Source organism: Dasypus novemcinctus, chromosome 28 (assembly GCF_030445035.2).
Source record: "Dasypus novemcinctus isolate mDasNov1 chromosome 28, mDasNov1.1.hap2, whole genome shotgun sequence".
NCBI lineage: Eukaryota > Metazoa > Chordata > Mammalia > Cingulata > Dasypodidae > Dasypus > Dasypus novemcinctus.
Window position 1 is genome coordinate 32,034,485 of NC_080700.1, and position 15,349 is coordinate 32,049,833.

At 39.4% G+C, this 15,349-nt stretch overlaps 1 long non-coding RNA gene across 1 annotated transcript; it reads left to right on the forward strand.

Moving 5' to 3' along the window:
- Nucleotides 1-8,400: 8,400 nt before the first annotated feature.
- LOC131276450 (uncharacterized) lies at nucleotides 8,401-10,564 on the forward strand. Its single transcript, XR_009183923.2, has 2 exons — nucleotides 8,401-8,548; nucleotides 8,981-10,564. It is a non-coding gene; the product is annotated as an uncharacterized lncRNA (long non-coding RNA).
- The last annotated feature ends 4,785 nt before the right edge of the window (nucleotides 10,565-15,349 follow it).

Consider the following 15,349-nt stretch of genomic DNA (forward strand, 5'->3'; position numbering starts at 1 on the left):
GTAATGTCTTGTTTGGCCATTATTTTTACAGTAAAATTGGCTTTTAATAATCTGATGCATTGATCATATACTTAAAATTTAATTCTTAGATATCAGTCCTATTTTCTGCATATCTAAATCCTTGGGGAAAACTTCACTTTTTTTTTCTGCCCAAACCATATGATCTTAGTATTTTTTAAAAATGCATATCTCCGTCTCCAACTCTGTCTCTCTCTCCATCCCTCCACTTCCCATCTTTTCATCTTTCCCCAAAATAAATAAATAAAACCTGGAAGGAAATGCACCAAATATGAAGAATGTTTCTCTCTCAATTGTGAGAGTATGAGTAATTCTTTTTTCTTTACATTATTTTTTATATTATTTTATATATTATTTTATATTTAAAATTGTGCATATTTTGTAATAAAAACTTAATAAACAGAAAAATATTAGTTGTTTGATGGTCAAGACAGTCATATGTATATAATGATATGGAAATTTTAATCTCTAGATCCCAAGAATCTTTGTGACTCAATAATTAAACTGTATTTTACTTGAGGATAACCTTATTTTGTCCAGGAAAAAATAGAATAGGAAAAAAAATGGTCTAAGTAGTCTTCATTCATTTACACATTTAAAAATGAATATATATATATATAGGTTGTGAGGCATTCAAAGCTGTAAAAAAGCACATTTTCTACCTCATAGTTGCTTACCAGCTAATTATCAGTGGAGAAACAGACATGTAAATAATAACAAATCAAGACAAAGCAAAATAAGTGTTTGATGGACTATTGTGCTCAGGTGGAGGAAACAGTCATTCTATTTGAGGGGATTTGGGGATATTTCATGGAGGTGGAACTTGAGTTTGTTCCGGAATAACAAGGATTTTAAGGGCTGAAAGATACATGCAGAGAGGACATAAAGAGCAAAGTCATTGAAATATGAAATAAAAATATAAATAATATGCTGCATCAAAAGCCTAATAAACTTTTTAAAAAAATAAAGATTTTATTTCTTTATTTCTTTATTTGATCCTCACCACCCCTGAGTTGGTTCCCCCATCTGTCTGCTACTGTGTCTGCTCCTCTTTAGGAGGCATTGGGAGCCAAACCCAGGACCTCCCATGTGGGATGTGGGCGCCCAACTGCTTGAGCCACAGCCACTCCCATTTCTCCTGAATCAGTCCACACTGCTGCTGCATCTAGGCATTTGCCCCATCCTAATCCCCTTTTCTACCATGTGACTTACCCAAATGCTATCTTTCATCCTTCATTCCTACAAAGTATTCCCAACACAAAGTTGACCATGTAGCAGATTTCTAAAGCTTTGGAGGTTATCGGGAGGCCATGGAAGGCAGTAGGTGATCACATTTATTTCAATATTAGTCATCACTTTCTCTAAAAATCACATCAGTCATTCTTCAGCCAAGGTATTTTTCAATGGTTGGATTTATCCTTAGGATTCTGATTCTGTCTACATGTTTGTCAGTGCTCCTTTGATCTTGTCTTTTCTAAGTTCTGTGGCCTCTTGGCCTCTCCAGGACTGCCCAAGGACACTCAAATTTTCTTTTACTTTATTGTATCAATTTCTTTTTTCTTGTCTTCTCTCATTAAGCTTTATTGTTTTTATAATATGAAAATATTTATATATATATCAAAAATGCAAAATATATCAAATATAAATGTATAAAAATATATATGTATTCTAATGATTCCCAACTATCTCAAACTGTTGCTTCAACACCTCACTGTCAGCATCCCTTCATTTATTATCCTTCTCACCCTGTATCCTTCTCACCTTGTATATTTTATACCTTGATTAAAGGTAACCAGATCTCCAGATATCAATACTAGAAACTTCAAAACTACATTCAACGACTCATCTTATGATCATTTTTCAGTTGCTGTCCATTCCACTGGTAAAATTATCTTTCCCACTGCTTTTGTCAGGCCTACATTTCTGAAGGTTTGCTTGAGACCTTCTCAAGCCTCTCCAATTCATCATGTATCAGAAAATTATATTCCCAAAGCACTAGTAAGATCATCTTATTTCTCTAAATAAAAATATTCAGTGGAAAAACATTTGGTTCCTTAGCATGATATTCAAGGTCCTACATGATCTCATCTGAGCATCCATTTCCCAAGCTCATTTCCTACTATGTAGAGGTTTCCTGAGAGGGAGAACCGATAAAGTATGGTGCCAGTGTGTATGTTAGGAAGCAACTTTGTCTTGTTTTTGAGTTTAATGAAAATAATATTAATGTTCCATTATTAAGTCATATGTTCATTATAGATTTCAAATAGACATTTTATTTATTAAGTTAAAGAGTTTTCTTTGGACATCTGGCAATTTGGTCAAGTAGATACCTTGGAAAATGGCCCCATCTCAGAAAGACTGGATAAATCTTTTAAAAGATGTGGGATGTTATGGTAGGCCTATGATACTGATGGTTGTACTATGAACCTTTTTTGAGAAATTGAAACTTGGCCAAGTATTATATATTGCCTAAGAGCCTCCTTGTCAATCACATGTGGCCTCTCTCCAAGCTAAACTCAGCATACAAACACACTACCTTCTTCCTCCTCCCAGCAGCATGGGATATGACTCCAATGGATGAGCCTCCCTGGCGTTGAGGGATTATTACTAAGTGCCGACCAATGAAGCATCTGGAAAAAGACCTTGACCAAAAGGGGGAAATAGTAAATATAAATCAGTATTTATTGCTAAGAGATTTCAGTGCGAATTGGAGGTCATTCCAGAGGCCGTGCTTATACAAGTCTCAGCAGGGTCTCATTGACTGCCACAGTAAACAGTCCCTTGCACAGTGGGACTCCTGAGGGCTCTAGAGACATCTAGACACTATAGGCAGGGCAGACAATCTCAGGAATTTGACATCCTGTCAGTAGGCCTTACTTAATATATGCTCCCCAAGGTAACAGAGTTAGGCTCATTTATAATTTCCGTACACATGAATCTTTTGCCCCTTTTATTTGAACCAATAATTAGCACCATAATCATTAAGTATATGTCCAAGACACTTAAATCTTTTTTGTGTACATATGCTGGTTGAGCCCTGACTCTCAGCAGAATTGCAGTACCTATTCCCCAGTTCATTGGACTCACCCGCACAGCTAACAAAAGGATGATGATGGACAATGCCCATCCCAAAAAACAGTATCTACACCTGCAAGCAAGACAGTTCCATCCATCTGCCCCATGGGCTCTAAACCTCTGGCAATCAGAAACAGAGTGGGCATACCATCCCAAAATCCTTAAGATTGAAGAATGAACAAACATAAGGGAGGAATGCAACTGTGGACTTGAGTAGACTTACGATTATTCTAGCAATGGAAGAACTTGTATCATTGATAAAAAGGCAGTGGTCCCAAGTGGTTCTGAGAAGAGGGAGAGGGAAGAAGAGGTATAACATGGGGTACTTTGGGGACACTGGAATTGTCATGCATGGCATTGTAATGACAGATACAGGCTATTACACATTTTGTCAAAACCTATAAAATTGTGCAGTGCAAAGTATAAACTATAAACTGTTTTCCTTAGTTAGTAGTAATGCTTCAATATGTATTCATTAATTGTAGCAAATGTACCATACTAATGAAAGATGTTGTTAATGGGGGAGGGGGAGAGGGTATTTGGGTGTTCCCCTATAATTTTGATCTAATATTTATGTAATTTAAAGCTTCTTTAAAATTAAAAAATTAGGGAAGTGGATGTGGCTCAACTGATTGGGCTCTGGTCTACGATATGGTTTGCATCCCAGGGCCTCCTTGTGAAGGCAAGCTGGGCTGCACCTGCGGAGAGCAGCAAGATGACGCAGCAAGGGGAGACAAGCAGACACAGAAGAATGCACAGCGAATGGACACAGAGCAGACAGCAAGCAAGCAGCAAAGGAGGGATAAATAGAATAATAAATCTTTTAGAAAATAAAAAATTAACTAAAAAAAAAAAAAATGTGGGATGCAAAGCTAAGGAAAGTAAAGGGACCAAAAAGTCCTTTTGGGTAAAAATGAAGAGGAATCTAGAATTCAGAGCTCTAAGATAACACTGCAGCTGAGACTTTACTAAGTGTATTTGCTAATCTCAATAAGGGGTGTGGGTGTTAAGAGTTGTATGAGAGACAGGAGATAAGGCCTTGTGGTGGTTTGAAGCTGTATGTACCCTAGAAAAACATGCTTTTAAATCTAATCCATTCCTGTGGCGGTAAACCCATTGTAAGTAGGATCTTTTGATGAGGCTGCTTCAATTAAGATATGACCCACCTCATTCAGCATGAGACCTAATTCTATTTCTGGAGTCCTTTAAAAATGGAACAAATGTAGAGCGAGAACCACAGAAACAAGAAGCTGAAACCAACAAAACCCAGAAGAGAAGGGAAAGACCAGCAGATGCTGCCATGCCCCTTGCCATGTGGCAGGAGAGCCAAGGATCTCTGGCAGCTGGTCTTTGGGAAGAAAGCCTCACCTTAAGGATTCCTCGATTTGGGCATTTTATCAGCCTTAAAACTATAAGCAAATAAATTCCCATTGTTTAAACTGAACCAGTTCATCATGTTTGCTTTAAGCAGCCTAGGAAACTAAAACAGGTCTACTCAAAGTAGAAAGATGGAAGCCTTGAAAGACTACATCCCAGGTGGACAGGAAAAGTACCTGCCCTCAGGTAAACAGAAGTGTCCCAAGACACTTAGGGGACCAGCTTCACAGTCATACAGAGCCCTACACTCAAAAGAGCTTGGTTCACTGCTGTACCATCTTAAAATTCTTAAAATAATTTTATCTCTGAATTTGTCTTTTATAAGTGATGGAGCAATGGACTATGCCCATGAACAGAGGAGTACATGCAATATGTGTGTCTGCCATTGCTTGCCCCCACATTTACGTATGTTTGTGATGCCTCATGAACACAGAATGTGCGGTTAGTTCATTGAGACTCCAAGTGAATACAGAGTAAGTATGTTGTATCTATGACTAAGTGTGGACACTGATAACCCTTAGAGGCCACACTTTCTGTTTAGAACCAGAACATGCTTTGAATTCAGAAAGCAGGCAATAATGTTCTTAGAAACCCATATAACCAAAGAACCCTATCGTAGCTTTCTTACTTGTGTTACTGTGGTAGGCCGAATACTTGTCCCCCAAAGATCTCATGTCCTAATCACCAGAGCCTATGAATGTGCTACCTTACATGTCAAAAGGGCCTTTCTAGATGTTGATGAAGTGAAAATCTTGAGATGGGAAGATTATTCTGCATTATCTAGGTGGTCCCAAAGTAATCCCAAGGGTCCTTATCAGCAGGGGAGTTCATGTCAGAGTGATGTAGTGTGAGAAAGACTTGACTGGACATTACTGGCCTTGAAGATGGAGGAAGGGGCCATGATCCAAGGAATGAAGGAATGAGGGCAGCTTCTAGAAGCTGGAAAAGGCAAGGAAACAGATTCAATCTTAAAGGCTCCAGAAAGAACGTACTTCTGATTTTAGCCCAGTGAAACCCATTTCAGATCTTGGACTTCCACACCTGCAAGATAATAAATTTGTGTAGTTTTAAGCTACCGAGTTTGTGGGAATTTGTTACAGCAACGATAGGAGCCTAATACTGTTACTTCCCTGTAGTAACCACTTACACTGAAAATGTTGACAGCAATTTACAAAAAGAACAGTAATTGCCAAGTGGATCACATTATTGTGCTAATCTTACCAGTGCCTTCTTTTCCCTTAGAAGAGGTCAAATTTTCTTGAGAGGGTACTCTTTTCCTTGCCTGAAGCATGGATGAGCACTGGAAATATATTTCTTTAACTTCCCTTCTAACTTGTTTCCCAAGCTGATCAACCTGCTTCTGACAGTTTTACTGTATATATCAATGTGTTCATTCAGGTTACAATTACATCTTCTTGGGCTGAAATTCATTTTTTCCCTTTGAATGGTGTTATGTATCTCTGCTCTAATCCTTATAAGTGATTTGTAATTTAAGCCCAAGAGGTCGAATTTCCACTTATTTGCAATTTCTTGAGAGATGCCACTACATTGGTCATCTTGCCAGTGGGAGTCAGGGCCAGAAATAGAGACTAATTTCTGATGATTTATGAATGGCTTGATCCACAGTATAACATAGCTGGGGAGACCTGAAGCCCTTACAAGTGGCAGAAATGTGCTTTATATTTACAAGGTTGATTCAAACTCTCTTCTCCACATTTTAATTTTCTCTCTCTGCTGGCTAAGTAATTTTAGCAGACTAAAGTTATTAGGGAAAAGGGAATAGTTGGAGATTATCTAAATTTGTTCCCCATCAAAAGTGATGAAAGGAATGAAATTATTCTTTTATAAGAACAGTGACAAATCTTTCCAAACTCAGACTCTTCACCATAGACATATATTGAAGAGTAAAATATATATGGATTTGTTTTGGTCCTTTGGAGTGCAGTGATGTAGACATTGAAGAATGAAATGTTTTCTTCTTTTTTTTTAAGATTTATTTATTTATTTATTTCTCTCCCCTTTCCCCATCCACCCCAGTTGTCTCTTCTCTGTGTCTATTTGCTGTGTCGTCTTCTTTGTCCTCTTCTGTTGTTGTCAGCGGCATGGTAATCTGTGTTTCTTTTTGTTACATCATCTTGTTGCGTCAGCTCTCCGTGTGTGCGTTGCCATTCTTAGGCAGGCTGCACTTTCTTTTCGCGCTGGGCGGCTCTCCTTATGGGGCGCACTCCTTGCGCGTGGGGATCCCCTACGCGGGGGACACCCCTGCATGGCAAGACATTCCTTGTGTGCATCAGCACTGCGCGTGGGCCAGCTCCACACAGGTCAAGGAGGCCCGGGGTTTGAACCGCGGACCTCCTATGTGGTAGATGGATGCCCTAACCATTGGGCCAAGTCCGCCGCCATTTTCTTACTTTTATATGTTACGTTTTTATGAGATGTGCGAAGAAATGTTCTGAGCAATATGTAAAGAATGCAGAAGAGTCTCGAAGGCATAACCTTGTTTTGGTTGCCTGAGGTCTGGCAATCAGCCATGTCATTGACTTTCACCTAATTAAACAGAAACCACTTGCCTGTTAAAGTGATTCAATGACCTAGTCTGCACTGCGTCCTTGTAGCCGTCTTCAGTTCTCTATTTCTCTCTCTTTCCTGGGGCTCCAAGCTGTTTTGGCTTCCTTTCCAGAGTAGAATTTGGCCAAGAATCCAGTGCTGGGGATTGAGGTCAGATCCATGACATCTGTTCTTTCCCCAGTCTGCCTGCCTCTGTTATTCAACAAGGTGAAGTTGACCAGGTAGATCTACTTTTCAAAACCTTATTTGGATCTACTTTAATGCCTTTCTCTCAAATAGTGGTTTAAAATTCATTATTTAAAGGCACTCCCACCTCTGCTTAGCTTGATCAGTCTAGGCACTCACTAAGCATTCCCTTAATAGGCTGTCTGCTCACTCCATCACTCACATGGCATTTAAAACTTCTCCTAATAGGCATACAAACTAGTTTGGAAAGCTCTTAGGTCAGCAGTCCTGTCTTTTACCTCTTTGATTCCTCCATAAATATAGATGGACTGGTGTCCTGCATTTTTTTACCATCATGGTTATGAATGTGCATGCACTCTTTTTTTTAATTTTTTTTAAAGATTTAGTTTATTTATTTCTCTCCCCTCCCCCCCGCCTGCCCACCCCAGTTGTTTGTTCTCTGTGTCTGTTTGCTGCATGTTCTTTGTCTGTTTCTGTTGTTGTCAGCAGCATGGGAATCTGTTTCTTTTTGTTGCGTCATCTTGTTGTGTCAGCTCTCCATGTATGCAGCTCTATTCCTGGGCAGACTGCCCTTTCTTTCGCACTGGGCAGCTCTCCTTATAGGGCACACACCTTGCGGGTGGGGCTCCCCTACGCGGGGGACACCCCTGCGTGGCACGTCACTCCTTGCGTGCATCAGCACTGCGCACGGGCCAGCTGCACATGGGTCAAGGAGGCCTGGGGTCTGAACCATGGACCTCACATGTGGTAGACGGATGCCCTAACCACTGGGCCAAGTCCGCCGCCCCTAATCATAACTTAATCATGCCCAGGTACAGACCAAAATACAAACAATCCAATATCTATTTTTGGAATTCGTAACTATATCAAACAGCTACACTACCTAAATGCAATGCAATGATCACACCGAAGAAATTTAACATTGATATTCTGCTATTATTTAAAACATAGTTCATATTCAGATTTCTCTAATTGTTGCAATAATGTCCTTTAGAGCTTACTTTTTGTTTTCTATCCAAAGATCACTCATTACGTTTATTTATTATATCTCTTTAATTTTTAATCTAGAATAGTTTCCTACTTTTTTTTGCATTCCATGTCATTAAAATTTTGGAAGAATCCAGATCAGTTTTGCATACAGTCTCTTAATTTGGACTTGTTTGATTTTTGCCTCAGGTTTAATATTTTTAAAAGGAATACTGCGTATATGATGTTATATCCTCAGAGTATCACACTGGGACATAGGACATTAGTTTGTTACTTTATTGATGATGTGAAGTTTGATCCCATTGCGAAGGTGGTATCTGCCAGATTTCATCAAAAGGTATCTTTTCCTTTTGTAGTAGATAATTAATTTTCAGGATGCATTTTGAATCTGTATGAAAATCCTTTTTCCCAATAGCCTTTCTTCAAGATTTTAGCAAACATTGACAATTTTTGCCTGAATGAGTTTTGATGGTTATAGAATGATTATTTTCTATTTCATGTCATTTAGTTGGCATTTTCCTCAAAAGAAGAGAAACCTTTCTCCCCAATTTATTTTTCCCTATTTATTATTAGTTTGGCTTATGGATCATGTTAGTCATTTATTTAAAATTCTCCAGTGACTTTCCATTGCATTGATTGATTGAGTTAACAGGGCAGGGGATTGAACCCAGGATCTTGTATGTTGGAAGTTGGCACTCAACCACTGAGCCACATTGGCTCTCATGAGTTGGTGTTTTCATTTGTTTGCTTGTTTGTTTTTGTTTTTCAGAGGCACCAGGAACTGAATCCATTACCTTCCCATGTGGGAAGCAGGCACTCAACCAGAACCACATTGGCTCCCATTTTTTTCTGTCATTTAAAAATTTTTTAAATTTTCTTTTTTTCATTGCATTGAGAATAAAGTAAAATTGTAGAGTAAATGGAAGTCTCTACCCTGGCCAAAAAGGCCCTGAATTATCTGGCCTCTGCCTACCTCTCTGACTTTAACTCACACCACCCTTGTGCCACCCTGTATTCCAATCACACTAGCCTTCCTGTTCCAGGAACGCTTGTCAGGTTTGGCCCAAGGTTCCTGCTTTTCCTCTGCCTGGAGTATTTTGCTAAGCACCTCATGGCTGTTTCTCAACCCCATTCCTTACTTCAATGGTCAGTTCTAGAGGAGACCTTCCCTGGCCACCTCCCTCGAGTCTACAGTAGCCCCTCCTCCCCCAGTCACTCTATGGCATCACCCTTTTTACCAGCTTTGCTCGCTTCACTCAGGTGATCTGAGTGACAGGCAATGGCTTGTCACCCCAACTCCATGTGGACACATACCTCGCCCTTCTTATTTGCTCCTGTATGTCCCATACCTACAACAGGGGTTCGCCCACAGTGGACTCTTGGTAACTCTTCCTAACTTCTCTGGGGTAGAAGCAGCAAAGCGTCTACTCCGGCTGGCCACCTACAGAATTAATATGTTAAAGGTTCAGTAACATTAGAAGTAAACTACACATTTTGGGGAGATTTTCTAAGCAATGTCAACCAGTAGCCAAGGGGAAGGTTCATTGATTCGGGCCTCAGAGACTATAAATCCATGCAATTCAAAACCTTACTAGCTAAGCGTGGAACTAATTCCATGGTTTATCCGTACTATTGGTTTTTCTTTCTGTTTTAAATTCATGTAAACCTGGCTATAGGAAGTGCATTAAGGAAAGTTTTTCAAGTAGGGTTGGGGCAGTATGTGAAAAACATACCAAATGTAAGCTATGGACCACAGTTAGCAAAAATATTCCATCCCCCTCCCCCGGAGATGGCTTCTGCATCTGTTTGCTTGTTGTTTTTGCTCCCTTTCTGCTCGTTTCTTCTTTAGGAGGCACTAGGAACTGAACCCAGGACCTCCCATGTGGGAGGCAGGTGCCCAACTGCCTGAGCCACATCTGCTCCCCAACGATAGCATTTTGATGATGTTCTTTCATACTCTGTAATAAATGCTCCACCACAATGCAAGGTGTTGGTGGAGGGGTGATGTATGGGAATTCTGAGTGTTATGCATGATTGCTTTGTAATCTCACAACTTCTCTAATAAAAGATATATATTTAAAAAAGACATGCATTCAAGGCTGGAGGCAGGAAGACACAGGGGTTAAAGGCCAAAGGCTCGGGAACTGGATACACCCAGATTAAGATCCCGACTCAGCAATTTACTAGTTTTATGGGCCAGTTACTTAACCCCTCACATTTTGAGTTTCCTCATCTGTAAAACGATAATAGCATTACCTACTTGAGGATTGATGTAAGGATAAAATGAAGTGATGCTTGAAAATTGCTTAGCACAGTTCCTGGCCCAGCTCAATAAATATTAGCTATTACCATATGTGTGTGTGTGTGTATTTTTAACACTAGAAGAAAAGAAACAATTTTGGAGTCATTCCATCTACTAGTCAAACTCTGTGTGTGTGTGTTCAGAAAACATTTCTCATACCTTGGAAATGCAACTAATACCCTTTTCACTTCTTTCCCCACTCCCCAATTCATACTCTCAGAAGTTTTGTACTGCCTAAGTAAAGTAGGTGGTGGTGGAAATGACCCTAAGTCCTCTACCATATCTCAGAGCTAAGAATGACTTTTGGTTGAGCCTAAGAAGGGCCATTTGACTGTGAACTGGGACAATTTGCGGAGTGTGAGCAGAATGTTCATTCTGTCTGTCTCCATGATCTTCTCAACGTGACTTTCCTGATATTTGCCAGAAATGCACGTCTGGAAAAGTGTTGGCGAACTTAGTCCATGGAAATGAAGCTGATCATGTCAGTGTTTGGACCGCTGATGAGCTAGGTCATCAGTTGTGACTCTTTTCTTGGGTTGCTTTTGGAGGAATTTGATGAGGAATCTACTTTTACTGACTGGGCTTTCAATTTATTGAAGTTTTGTGCTCTCTTGCATTCTAATAATCGAGTTGGTTGATTGAGAAAATGCCTTAGGGGCTGGATCTATTTCGTTGGTGTTTGCCTTTTCTCTGGCTAGTCACTTGGTGGCACTCTTCGGTAAAGAAATGACTGCTGCCTACAGATCCTTTCTAAATACTCCTGCACCAGTGGGTGAAATGAATGAATTAAAGACTTTCTCTTTAGATATAATTAAAATAAACGCCAACGGTAAGGGAGTAAGTCTTATATGATCATCAGTTCAGATAAAATGTGTTCTTTGCTTTTTCCTTCGACTGCTAATAGATTAAGGCTTCAGCGGATGCTGAAAAGTGAACCACTGGATTATAGTCTATGAACTAGGACTGTAAGAGCCGCACTTGACAAATGAGATTTTCATTTGAATAATACAAATTTTGGGGAAAGACAAGAGCTATACAAAGACAAATATCATCTTAGTTTAACATCTTTCAATCTTAGTGAGGAAAGACTGGATCAGGGCACATGCTGTAAGGAAAGAAATCCCTGGATTTAAAGCCAACAGCATGGCTTACGGACAGTAATAAGCAAGTGAAATGAAGCTCTGAGATAATCATTAATCAGATCTCTATCTTAAGCAAAATTAATCTTTGTAGCTCAGAAAATAAATTGCACGGGGAAAGCTCTTTGTTTAGGAGAGTAAAAAAAGAGATTGACTTCCTGCAGAGGAGAATCTTCAGGATGAGTATTTGCTATGGAAATTATCTTCTAATAACTCATCTTTATTACTAGGCACAGAGACTGAATTCACACCTTAGTATTACATAAATCTGCCTATGCTGCTGCAGATACCGTTCTAAGAAGACAGCGCACACGGCCTTCATGTGGGCATGTAAAGGCTCATTTGTATGCTGCTTATAAAGGCTGCCAAAGGAAATTCTTAACATTAGTTAAAAGGGTGTAGCTGTGGTTTGGTTTATAGCCACACCAAGTAATTTCAATAAAACTAAAATCACTGAGTTGCTTTACAGAATCTACATATTATAGAGAGACCCAAATTGTAGACTTTCAAAGGCCAAATGCCTTCCCCTAGGGACCTCAAATAATTATATAGCATTTTTGCGAATTAATTTAGGAGTATTTTAATAGGTCTATTATCACATCTTAAGTTTTTTCAAATAAGATTGTATAAATGCAGGAAGTTCTTTTGACGTGTTATTTAGCTACTTTAAAATAAGAATCTTTTATGTTAAGTTTTTTTAAAAAGCCACAAAATGAAGCCCCTTACTAATGATTATAGTTTCTAAAGCTGGCAGGTACTGACTTATTATTATAATAATTAAATACCACCATTACTAGTAAGATCATTTCTTTTCAGAGTATTTTGCAATCATTAATTGTTCCCTTCTGTGAATACTCTATGAGACAGACAGTATTATTAACTCCATGAGGAAATGAAGGCTCAGAGAACCTAAGAAACTCATTACCTTTCAATGAAAAAGGAGAACCCAGGAATGCAGGTTTGCCATTGCGATGATTCTTCTCTTTGGTAGAATTTTTAATTGCGCAACATTCTGACCTCCTTCCTGCTCATTGTCATTCCTCCTTAAAATTATTAGCATGCTACACTTCTGATATTTCCTCTACCATACAGTAATCACTTGGTGCAATGATTTACAGTCTGATTATCCCTGTGTGGACTATCTCAGTAATTATCCTTATAACAACCCTGTGAAGGAGGTGATATTAGCCCCATTTTTGGATGAAAAAAAAAAAATATCAGTGAGATTAAATAACTTCTCCAGTGTCACACAGCTAGTGAAATGCAGGACCAACATTCCAAAGCCAGTCTTCTGACTACAGATCTGTGTTCATTTCACCATTTCCATCTGCAGTGATTCCAGAATATTGTAAATAAAACAAAAAACAAAGCTTGTTGGAAGCCATGGATGTGATGGGCCCAAAATTAAACCATTGCATTGTTTTTTCAGTCCACCTAATTATGATTATTTTTTAATTTAAGGGGGCCTTAGAAATATTTTAGGATTTTCTTTGTTCTTTTCTGCAGCAGAGCATATAAAATTAACACCGTTAAGTCCAGAGCATGAAAGATGTATTTTAAAAAGCCTACCCTCTACGGGGAGCACCCATAGCCTGCTTTGCTTGTTTGAGGTCCCACGTTCAATCCCTGGTACCTCCTAAAAAAAAAAAAAAAGACCCTACTCTTGGAGATATGTTTATTCTCTCACTGTCCATTTTTGAGATACATCATTGTTTTAAATGGTCAAAAAGTAAAGAAATCTCATGAGTCTTACCTTTCCATTAATGTGTGTTCTAGATTTGGTTTTCTGGATAAGCCCAGTTTCTTGCTGGGATCAAATATCTGTATTTCCAGGTCTCTATTTTATTTTATTTTATTCTCTTTTACTTTCCTTCCCTTCCTCCCTTCTCCCTCCCTTCTTCTATTTTAATATTATAATAGATGATTCAATTTCTATGGCTTGGATGAAAATGACACCATAATAGACATAATTAATCAGAAAATAAATACAAATATTTATTAAGCCACCATTATAGGTAAGACACTCTGCTAGGGAGGCTGAAGGATACCAAAATGTTTGAGAAAAGGTCCCTGTCATAAGGGAACTCAATATATTTGTGAAGAAAAGATATATATGGCAGAAGTAACCAACAGTACAAAGCAGTCAATGTGAAATGCCCAGTAAATATATAGGCAGTATGTGGAATATAAATTCATCAGAGAGTGGGATCATAAAATATTTGGGTCTGGAATTGAGAGGGGAATTTGGGCCAGAGCTAGAAATTTGGGAACAATTATGACCCCTATTCCATTTCCATTTTCCACCATGCACAGTCTGAATCATGTGGTGATGTGATGAAGTCACGGGCCTCTTCTGTCACTTTTACTGAACTTGTGGTTGGTGCTAGGGATGGTGCATACTCAGGGGACTTGAATCTCTGCACTGCCCATGTGCCAGCTGGGCCCTGAGCCTCAGCAGAGTTGCGACTCCTACTCTCTGGTTCATTGGACTTACCCAGGTTACCTAACAGGGAGGTGAAGATGGTCAACCACCGCATCAGGGAATCAAGAGTGCCAACAACTCCAAGCAGAGGAATTGCATCCATCATCCATGTGGAATCTAAGCCCCGTCTTGATCTAGAGGTGGAGGGGATATCACCATCCCAGGGTCCACAGAATGGAGGAATAAAATATGGATTAGAGTGGACTTACTGATATTCTACTATAAAACTATTGTGACTAATAGTAGAAGAAATTGTAGCAATGAGGTGGAGAAAGTGGCCACAGTAGTTGTTGAGGGTAGGGAGAGGGAAGAAGAGATGTGATGTGGGGCATTTTTGAGACCTTGAGTTGACCTGAATGATATTGCAGGGTAAGATGCTGGACTTTATTTATCCTGCCATAACCCACTGAATGTACTGGGGGAGAGTTGTCTATGTGGTGCAGCAGTGCTCCAGAATGTGTTCACCGAGTGCAATGAGTGTGCCACAATGATGGAGGAGGTTGTTGGTGTTGGAGGAGTGGCATGGGGGGATGGGGGGTATGTGGGAACCTCTTGTATTTTTTAATGTAACATTTTTTGTGTGAGGTATATATCTTAAAAAAAATACAATTTACAAAAATGATGGGGTGGGGGGTGGGGAATGGGGTATATGGGAACCTCTTATGTTTTTTATGTTTTTTAAAAATGTTTTTTAATGCAACGTTCTTTGTGATCTATTAATTTTAATTTAAAAAGTGTAAAAAAAATGAAGTCACGGGATTATACCTGGGGGTACTGCAGCATGAGGACAGAACTTTTGAGAAGAACAGCATTTAACAGCTTGACCTTTGTATTAGTCAGCCAAAAGGAGTGCTGATGCAAAATATCAGAAATCTGTTAGTTTTTATAAAGGGTGTTTATTTGGGGTAGAAGTTTACAGTTACCAGGCCGCAAAGCATAAGTTACTTCCCTCACCAAAGTCTGTTGCCATGTGTTGGAGCAAGATGGCTGCTGATGGCTGCCAAGAGTTCAGGCTTCCTGGGTTCTTCTCTTCCCAGGGCTTGGTTCTCTCCAGGCTCCGCTGCTCTCCTCACTCCACAAGGCCACCTGAAAACCATCAGGCAACAGGCTCTGTCTCTTTCCCTGGAGCTCAATTCTCTCTGGGCTCAGCTGCTCTGCTCTTCTGTGTGCTTACTTCCTGAGCTCCAGCTCAAAACACCATGTGGTTTTCTCTCT